Below are 10578 nucleotides of genomic sequence, written 5' to 3'. Positions count from 1 at the left end.
GACAACAGATGCTGGAGAGGATGTAGAGAAATAGGAACACTTTTACACTGTTGGTGGGAGTGTAAATTAGTTCAACCATTGTGGAAGACAGTGTGGCGATTCCTCAAAGACCTAGAAATAGAAATTCTATTTGACCCAGCAATCTCATTACTGGGTATATATCCAAAGGATTATAAATCGTTCTACTGTAAGGACACATGAACATGAATGTTCACTGCAGCACAGTTTACAATAGCAAAGACCTGGAACCAGCCCAAATGCCCATCAATGATAGACTCGACAGGAAAAATGTTGCATATATACAGCACGGAATACTATGCAGCCATCAAAAACGATGTGTGTGTGTCCTTTGTAGGGACGTGGATGAACCTGGAAACCATCATTCTCAGCAAACTGACACAAGAACAGAAAATCAAACACTGCATGTTCTCACTCATAGGCAGGTGTTGAACAATGAGAACACATGGACACAGGGAGGGGAGCATCACACACTGGGGTCTGTTGGGGGGGAAACGGGAGGGACAGCGGGGATGGGGAGTTGGGGAGAGATAGCATGGGGAGAAATGCCTGATATAGGTCATGGGGAGGAAGGCAGCAAATCACATTGCCATGTGTGTATCTATGCAACAATCTTGCATGTTCTTCACATGTACCCCAAAACCTAAAATGCAATAATAAAATTTAAAAAAAAATAAATTTCATTAATTTGAAAGGTTATTTTTATAGTGCATAGGTCCACTTGCTGCTAAATAAAATGAACCTAAAATAAAAACAAACTAATGCTTTGTGAGACATCCTGGTGTTTAGAACTTTTCTTTCTGTCTCTGAAAGTCAGAACCATACTCCAATGAGGCAAGTTTTTGGTTCTTCAACTTTTCAAAGTGTTTAGTTTATATTATACATGGGCCATATTGTACATATTTAGAAAGTCTGTAGATCAGTGGTTCCCAACCTTTTTGGCACCAGAGACTGATATCATGTAAGGCAATTTTCCCATGGACCTGGGGACAGGGGGAAGGCTGCAGGGAGGGATGGTTTCAGGATGCTTCAAGTGCATTACATTTATTGTGCACTTTACTTCTAGATTATTACATTGTAATACATAATGAAATAATTCTGAAACTCACCATAATGTAGAATCAGTGGGAGCCTTGAACTTATTTTCCTGCAACTAGATGTCCCATCTGGAAGTGACGGGAGATGGTGACAGATCATCAGTTGTTAGATTTTTCGAAGGAGCGAGCAACCTAGATCCTCGCATGCACAGTCCACAATCGGGTTCGCGCTCCCATAAGAATCCAGTGCTGCCACTGATCTGACAGGAGGTGGGGCTCAGGCGGTAGCGGGAGCAGTGGGAGCAGCTGTAAATACAGATGAAGCTTCACTCTCCACCTGCCACTTAGCTCCTACTGTTCAGCCATGGCGGGGGTGGGGAGTGCGGTGGTTGGGGACCCCAGCTGTGTATTATACATCCACAGCAACTTTAAGAGTGATAATTTTTCCCAATACAACTTCAGATTATAAAATTAAGTCAACAGGTATTTATCTCATCCTTCTATGGTTATTACTATTCCAACTAAATGTATGAGTGGCCTGATTTTTTTACACCTTGGTTTAGTATCTCAGTAACAAGTAATTATCACCAAAATCTCGTTCCTTTTTTTTGAAATCAAAACAAAAGCTCAAGTTCCTAGAAATTATTATACAGGGATAAATGAAGCACTGATGGTGGGAGAACCATGAAATTACAGTTAATCTTTGAAAAACAGGTTTGAACAGTGTAGGTCCACTTATATATGGGTTTTTTCTACAAGTATGTGGAAAATTTTTTTGAGATTTGTGGCAATTTGAAAAAACAAACCACGTAGCCTAGAAATATAGAAAAACTAAAGCCATATAGTCTATTTTATCATTTACTATGAAATACACACAAATCTACTAAAAAAAATTTATAAAAACATACAAACTACATGGCACCATTCACAGTTGAGAGAAATGTAAACAAACATACAGTATTAAATTGTAACTGCATAAAATTAACTGCAGTACATACTGAGATGCTATAATTATTTTGTAGTTACCGCCTGTTGCTATTGTGGTGAACTCAAGTGTTAAAAGATCTGTTTAAAACCCCACGTGACGCTAATCATCTCTGTGTGAGCAGTTCATCTCTCCATAAACTGTGGATCACAGCAAAAAGTGATCCACTGCGGTTCTTGCATATTTTTTGTGTTTAGTGCAATACTGTAAACCTTGAAGACATAAACTGCAGGACCCACATGAAGTACCTACCAGTGACAGAAGTGCTCCCAAGAAGCACAGAAGAGTCATGACATTACAAGGGAAAGTTAAATTGCTTGATACATACCATAGATTGGGGTCTGTGGTTGCTTAGTATGGAAGGAAGGAAGGGAGGCACGAAGGGACGGAGGGAGGGAGGGAGGGATGGAGGGATAGAGGGAGGAAGGGAAGGATGGAGGGAAAACTCATGAAGCATTGCTGCAGTTACACCACAAGGCATGAAAACCTTACACTTTGTGAAATACCTGTGCAGCTTTGGCCCCGCGCGGTGACTCACGCCTGTAATCCCAGCACTTTGGGAGGCCGAGGCAGGCAGATATGAGGTCAGGAGATCGAGACCATCCTGGCCAACATGATGAAACCTCATCTGTACTAAAATACAAAAAATTAGCCAGGCATGGTGCACACCTGTGGTCCCAGCTACACCAGAGGCTGAGGCAGGGGAATTGCTTGTACCTAGGAAGCAGAGGTTGCGGTGAGCTGAGATCACACCACTGCACTCCAGTCTGGTGACAGAGGGAGACTCTGTTAAAAAAAATAAATAAAAAATAAAGCAGCTTCACGTGGGCGCAGGAGTGGTCTAGGGCATAGCTATAGTTTCCAATGTGATTCAAGAAAAAGCAAAGTCATATGACAACTTACAGCAAAAGGAAAGCAGATTTCCTGACCAAGCAGCAGCAGACAAGTTCACAGATGCCATTCAGACAGTAACTGAGAAGAAAAGATACCTGCCTTAACAGGTTTTTAATGTAGAAGAAAGTGCCTACTCTGGGAAATAATGCCACAAGGACATTTATAGGAAAAAGCAGCAAGCACCATGATTTCTGTGCAAATACAGTTGTGTTTATGATCAGGATTACATGTATCTGAAAGCTGCTAACCCCCAATACTTGAAGGAAAAAAAAACAAAAAACAGCTGCCAGTTTTTTCATCATATACCAAGAGGTCCTGGACACTGGGAACACTTTTTCTAGAGTGGTTCTGTCAATGCTTTGTCCCTGAAGTCAGGAAGAACCTTGCTAGTAAGAGACTACCTTTCAAAATTCTTTTGATACTGGACAATACCCCTGGCCACCTAAAACCCCATAAATTCAACACCAAGACGATGAAGTGGTCTCTGTGCTCCCAAACGCACATCTTTAATTCAGGAATAAGGGGGTCATAGGACCTTTAAGGTCCATTACACATAGTACACTGGAAAGGACTGTCAATGCTGTAAGAGAGAGAACAATATGAAAGTCTGGAAAGAATGATTATGCCATACCACTGAAGATGCCACCATTGTTCAGAAAGAGCTGTGAAAGCCATCAAGCCCAAACAATAAATTCCAGCTGGGAAAAAACTGTCCAGAGGTTGTGCATAACTTCATAGGATTTATACATGAGCCAGTCAAGGAAATCATGAGATTGTGAATATGGCAAAAAAAGGTGGGGTTTGAGGGGTTTCAATATATGGCTCTTGGAGAAATTCAAGAGCTAATAAATACCACACCACAGGAATTAACAGATGACTTGTTGATGGAGATGAGTGCTTCGAAACCCGTGCAAGATGATGAGGAAGAAAACCTAGAAGCAATGCCAAAGAACAACCTAATGTAAGACATCTGGCAGAAGGGTTCCAATTATTCAAAGCAGCTTTTGACTTCTTTTACAACATGGACTCTTCTATGATATGGACACTGAAACTAAAGCAAACAGAAAAAGGATTGGTACCATATAGAAACATTTTTAGAGAAATTAAAAAGCAAAAATTCAGACAAATTACAATGTATTTCTGTAAAGTTAGACCAAGTGCCTCTTGTGCTTCCCCTTCCACCTCTGCCACCCAAGTCAGCAGGACCAACCCTTCCTCTTCCTCCTTTCCACTCAATGTGAAGATGACAAAGATGAAGACCTTATGATGATCCACTTCTACTTAATGAATAGGAAATATGCTTTATCTTTCTCAGGATTTTTTAAATAACATTTGTCCTTTTTCTAGCTTACTTTAAGAATACGTATATAATACATATACAAAATATGTGTTAATTGTGTTACTGGCAAGACTCACAGTCAACTGTAAGCTATTAAGTTTTTGGAGCATCAAAAGTTATACATGAATTTTTGACAGGACAGGAGGATGGTGCCCCTAACCCCTGCATTGTTCAAGGATCAAATATATAACTAACTGCATGAATGGTAAGTTACTTGAGGTCTATTCTTCATTCAGTACATTTTTATTGAACATCTATTTTAGGTGAGATACAGTTCTATGTTCTGGGAACAAGAAAAAGTCCTGCTTTCAAGGGGCTTACATTCTAGTGGGAAAGGAGACAAGAGACAGTCAAAAAATAAAAATGATGATAAAATTGTGGTAAGTGCCATAATTAATAAAGAGATATAAGTGATAATGGAGGGAATGGGTAACTAATTAAGGTCATGAGAGAAGACCCTCTAAGGAACTGACAGCTGACAGCTGAGAGAGAAGCAGCAGCCAGCCAGAGATGAACCTAAAAAAATATATTCCAGGCAGATGAAACAAGCTTGCACAAGCCTGATATGAGACAGAACCTGGAATAATGGAAGAGCAGAAGGAGGTCAGTGTGGTGGCGTGGTAAAGGAGTGAGGTTGTAACGTAAAGGAGATGAAGTTGGAAGGCCAGGCAAGCCTGATAATGAAGGGCCTTGGAGGCCACCACAGAGAAAGCCAGCAAAGGTTTAAGTAGGAACAATATTAGTTTCCAAATTTTGAAGCTCATGCATGTGGCTATGGGAAACCAACTGTAGGAGGCAAGAATGGAAACAGACCAGTGGGTCACACAGTCATCCAGGTGAGAGTGAAGCAGGCTTAACCTAGTAGCTGTGGAAAAGTGGAACTGGCATGACTTGGTAGTAGATTAGATATGGAGCCTTCAGGCTGAGCAAATGGATAAACTCATTAATTAAGGTAATGAAGAGCTGTTTTACTCTTTAACTTTCAAACAACTGAAAAACAATTTTAAAAATATGAAAAAATGGATTTTAGATGTTAGATGCTAGGCAGCACAGGATAGAATTAAACAAGGTGAGTCCCATGATTGATCCAAGATTATTACTTAGAGGCAGTTTTACATAGAGGCAGTTTCTAGGCTGTGGTGCAAGAAGGGAGGACCTAAAAAGAACCAAGCAGTCTTGCTGAGTTGAGGAGACAGATTTGAAAATCTGGGGAAGGCCTGGGGGTCTAGCTATTCTAGGTAGGAGTACCAGAGGGAATGCAGCTGCACAGAGAGGGGAGGGCTCCTTTCAAGTCTTTGGCTGAGTATTGATCAGCACAAGGATACGAAGAAATAACAGGGAAAGAACCACCAAGAAGCAGGCAGAAAAATTCCTGAAGTTCACACAAATCTGGGAATAGTTCATATTACTGCAGACAAAGAAAAAACCTGATAATGAACAGGGCGTCAGATAGAGTACTCAGAAGGATACTGCTTCAGTAAATGGAGAAAAGCAGCCCTAAACTAAACGCTGTTGTTGCCCACCTAACAAAGCTTAAAAGCAAGCCTTGAAATAATCAGACTGTTTCCAAGTAACTTTACAGTGTTACAAAACAAAGCTCTTAAGAATATTTAAGACTAACAAGAATGCAAACATACACACAAAAACCAACAGTATAAAATTCACAACCAATAAAAAATTACCAAGAATGCAAAACAGCAGTAAAATGACCCAAAATGATGGGAGGAAAATGGCCCCAATAACTGTTTTAATATCCTTATATACTATTCCTTTTATAAATATGTTAAGGTGGAGAAAAGAATACTCATGTTAAAGAGAGACATGGAAGATATAAAAAAGACCAAACTCAAAAAAATAGAGAAAAAAAAAAAAAAAAAAAAAAAAAAAAAAAAAAAGCAAACTTGAAGGCACAGCAAAAGAAACCATCCAAAATTTAAGACAAAGAAAAAGAAGACTGGAAAAATGTATAGAGCATCAGTGAGCTGAGAAACAACTTCAAGCAGTCTCACATACATGTAAATTTGAGTCCCAGAAGGAGGTAGATGAGGGTAGACTGCAGAAAAATTATTTTAAGAAATAGCAAAATTTTTTCCCAATTGTATGTGAAAATAGAAAACTATATATAAAATAATATGAATATAAACCCACAGATCTAGTAAGTTCAACAAACCCCAAGCACAGAACACATGAGAAAATTTATACCAATATACACTATAATTGAATTGCACAAATTCAATAGTAAAGATAAAAATTTTTAAAGTAGCCAGAGTTTAAAAAAAAAAAAGACACTTGACATACAGAGGAGCAAAGACTAGAGTGACTGTAGATTTCTTTTCAGAAACAATGTAACCTAGGAGGTAATGGCACAACCAGATCTTTAAATCTAGAATTTTATACACAGTAAAGGTATCTTTCAAATGTAAAGATTCAAAATCTTTCTCAATAGGTAGGCCTATATACCTTGCTAAAAAGGATTTTGGATTTTTATCTCCAAAGTACTAGTATGCCACTAATGGGTTCAAAATGATGAGACTTTCATTTCAGAAAAGACATATTACATTTGTGAGATGAATGGATTAGGCTTGGGGGAAAGGAGTCAAGCATATAGAGGAGCAGAGACAGCAGAAACTTGTTCAAAAAACAAAGGATGTTGACTTAAGAGTGGTGGCAGAGGGGAAGAAGAGTGGGCTGATTAGAAAGATATCTAGAAGATAATTATTCAAAGACTTGGTGATTGACTGGATGTGAGGTATGAGGAAGAAAAATGAGTCAAGAATCATTCCTAAGTTTCTGATATGATTAACTATACTTACATATAATTTTACCCACCTGAAAAATAATTTAAACCAATATACACCATCAAAACCACAACTGAAGCAATCCACACAAATAATACACTCTAAACACTGCTTTTAAGAATTCACTGCGTAAATGTATGTAAAATATAGAACAGCACTTTTTGTAGAAGAAAAAGATGAAGATCAGTTTTCATTTGAAATTTGCAGTGAGCTCAATTTTGGATTTGAGATCACTGCTACTGTTCCTTATGGAAATAGTAAAAGCATGGTTTCTATGAGCCATCTGTTGAGATGCTGAAGTGCTTCTACAGCACACTTCCTTCAAAAGGTAGATCACTATAATGGAGTTTTACCATTTAAAAATTATAATTCATGTATAAAAGTCTGCATATGTTTGGTAATCAGCATCTAGTTCAGCAACCTTGCTTTCTATGTTTCCGTCTTCATAGGAATTATCAGTGAGATTTTTTTGAAGGACTTTAAATAGTAGTAACAGATTTACTAAGTATTAAATACTTTATACTGTGCAAGCACCTGACATGATAACCTCATTTAATCTTAACAACCCTATTATGTATTGTCCCCATTTATAGTTACTATCCCCATAAATGGGTTAACAACTGAGGAAATTGATATGTGAAGAGCTAATATGTGGCAGGGCCAAGGATTTGAACCCAGAAAGGTCTGATCTCAATCCCTGGACTCTAGAAATCCACCTCTAAACCTCACAAATCTTCCTGCCTATTAGAAAATGTGCAACTGATACTCTAATTTTGAATGAGTACATGCTTTACATGTAATAACCCAGTTTCTAAATTACTTCTATTTAAAACTTCACAAAATCTAATTATTAAAATGTTCAGGCTTTCAATTTGCCTCAAGAGATTCTTCAAAATTAGCCAGGCATGGTGACGGGCACCTGTAATCCCAGCTACTCAGGAGGCTGAGGCAGGAGAATCACTTGAACCCAGGAGGCGGAGTTGCAGTGAGCCAAGATGGTGCCACTGCACTCCAGCCTGGGTAAAAGTGAGACTCCATCTCAAAAAAAAAAAAAAAAATTATTTAAAGCAGGTAACTTAATGAGCAAGAATTGCAAGTTGACTGTTAGAGTTTTCATTAACATATATATATGCATGTGTATAAGAGGATGCTGCATAGCAGAACCTATATCATCAGAGGTATGTATGGCATGGCTGATTATAGACACTGAGGACCTCAAAATGTACTCAGGGTTGAATACATTAAGTTGCACAACAGATAAACTATCAGAGATGCTTGTGATAGGACACATAGCACTGTGTTAGGAACCACAACTCAGATGATCTATACGGAAACCAGGTTTCCATGATTTCCACATAGAACATGGAAGCCATGTTGTATGATGGAAATGGATGAGCAGGCATACTTAAATTTCTCATGCTCAATTACATGGCCTATTGTATGCATGCATTGTTCACCAACAACTATACAGTTATTAGGATTAACTCAAAAGTATAAACTAATAAATTTCTCCACAGTTTAACAGAAACTTATAGTTTAAAAGTTATTTTTTCCCTTCAACAACAAAGAAAACCTAGAAACCAAAATTATCCAGTAAAGTTCTTTTATTCAGATTTAACCTAAAATAGTTTGCTTGATCTCTCTTTGATAGAGAAATGAAATCTCCAATTCGATAGGCTGTAATGAAAAAGTACTGAATTTGCAAATTTCCAATAAAAGATATGTGCTTCATGCTTTGGGCATCTACCATAGTTGCCCAAAAGACTATGTCCTGTAAATATAACTGTCACAGTACTGAAGTGCCCAGAATAAATTTCCTAACTAGAAAATTGTCCTTGTGTTACCATAACACACAGTCTTTAGTTGGCTGACTATTCATACTGTTTGAAAAGCATGAAAATACAGGTTTTTAGCATGCACACCCAGTTGGCAAAGGCCTTGTTCCTCTGGAAACACCATTCATTGGCAGAGCTGAGAGCACCTGTGCATGTGAACAAGCAGGTGGGTATCTCACTGGTTTCTGCAGTCATCTCTTTCCTTAATGGGTAAGTATTGATACCAGCCAGGGGAGAGTCCGGGCATTTAACTCAGCTTATGATTTAATTTTCCACAGCTAAGAAAAGAAAATCACCAAAATAAGTTAGTTCTAGGAAAACCACATGGGATTTACAGGTACACTTACGTGACTATAAACCAAGATTCCTTTATAAAAGAAGAAAACGTATCAAGTCTAGCAATAGCAACCATAGAACATCATAGAGAAAAAACATTTAAAACTTCCAGGATCAAAAATAATACAATGCACTTCATGTATTGGTTTTCATTCATTCTACCTCTGTACATTTCCCAGGATCAGAGTAAGACCCTTACCCAGCTCAGACTATTAAACTGATACAAAATTCAAATTTGATTTTTTTGTTCCATTCAAGAGCACTGTCTGTTATACTTGTATAAAATGAGAAAACCAAAGCTTAAAAGCCTGTGGACCACCAATCAAAATGCCTATTTCTTTACCTCAAGAGTCATTTCCATGCTAGAAACACGCACACACGTGTGTATATGAAGAACACAGATTTCTGTACACAGTAATTTTTAAGACTAAGATGCTACAGAGTGGTGGGGATACTTACTCTTATATTAAATCCTAGAAGATCACTTATAACACCTGAGACAGCAGAAAGGATAACTACTCTTGTGATATTGTAGATTAAGGGATTCATTGTCAGTCCATAGAGTCTAAATGGTGTGTCCAGCTCCTACAAAAAACATCAAAGAATTGAAATGAGATACATGTTTTCTCATAGCTATTCAATGACTTCTTGCTGTGTTTTATCTTGGGTAAAGATGAATGGTTAAGGCTGTCTTTCCTTAATATTTAAAGAGCTACCTTCAAAAAAAGCCATAATGTGTTTTCACCTACTTTTCCACCTAGCTTTTTTAGGTAAATTTGAGCAATGTCATTTGTGGTTAAAAATACACACACACACACACACACACACACACACACACACACAAAATGTGACAGACCTCAGTAATCATCAGAACCTGGGTAACAAAATTGGAAATTTTTTCATACGTAGTTATTAACCCAAAACCATCAGGTCAGCATTTTGAATCTATACAGCCTAGCATCTATCTCTAACGGGGTTCTGAGAAGTAAAACATTAATGTATTTAAAACAGGCTAACTCACTTTACTTTTCTGGCATAAAATCGCCACATGGGCCGGGCGTGGTGGCTCACACTTGTAATCTCAGCACTTTGGGAGGCTGAGGCAGGCAGATCACGAGGTCAGTTCAAGACCAGCCCGGCCAACACAGTGAAACTCTGTCTCCACTAAAAATACAAAAATTACCTGGGTGGGGTGGCACGAACCTGTAATCCCAGCTATTTGGGAGGCTGAGGCAAGAGAATTGCTTTGACCCCGGAGGTGGAGGTTGCAGTAAGCTGAGATCGCACCGCTGCACTCCAGCCTGGTGATAAAGCTAGACTCCGTCTCCCAAAAAAA

At 38.4% G+C, this 10578-nt stretch overlaps 1 long non-coding RNA gene across 1 annotated transcript; it reads right to left on the bottom strand.

Moving 5' to 3' along the window:
• Positions 1-8660: 8660 nt before the first annotated feature.
• LOC108301188 lies at positions 8661-9900 on the bottom strand. Its single transcript, XR_001823763.2, has 2 exons — positions 9702-9900; positions 8661-9184 (listed from the first exon to the last, which is right to left on the bottom strand). It is a non-coding gene; the product is annotated as an uncharacterized LOC108301188 (long non-coding RNA).
• Positions 9901-10578: the final 678 nt, after the last annotated feature.

This window comes from Cebus imitator, unplaced genomic scaffold, assembly GCF_001604975.1.
Source record: "Cebus imitator isolate Cc_AM_T3 unplaced genomic scaffold, Cebus_imitator-1.0 Scaffold32, whole genome shotgun sequence".
NCBI classification, from domain to species: domain Eukaryota; kingdom Metazoa; phylum Chordata; class Mammalia; order Primates; family Cebidae; genus Cebus; species Cebus imitator.
Note: the sequence above shows the minus strand (reverse complement) of the source record. Positions and strands in the feature narration are given on the sequence as shown.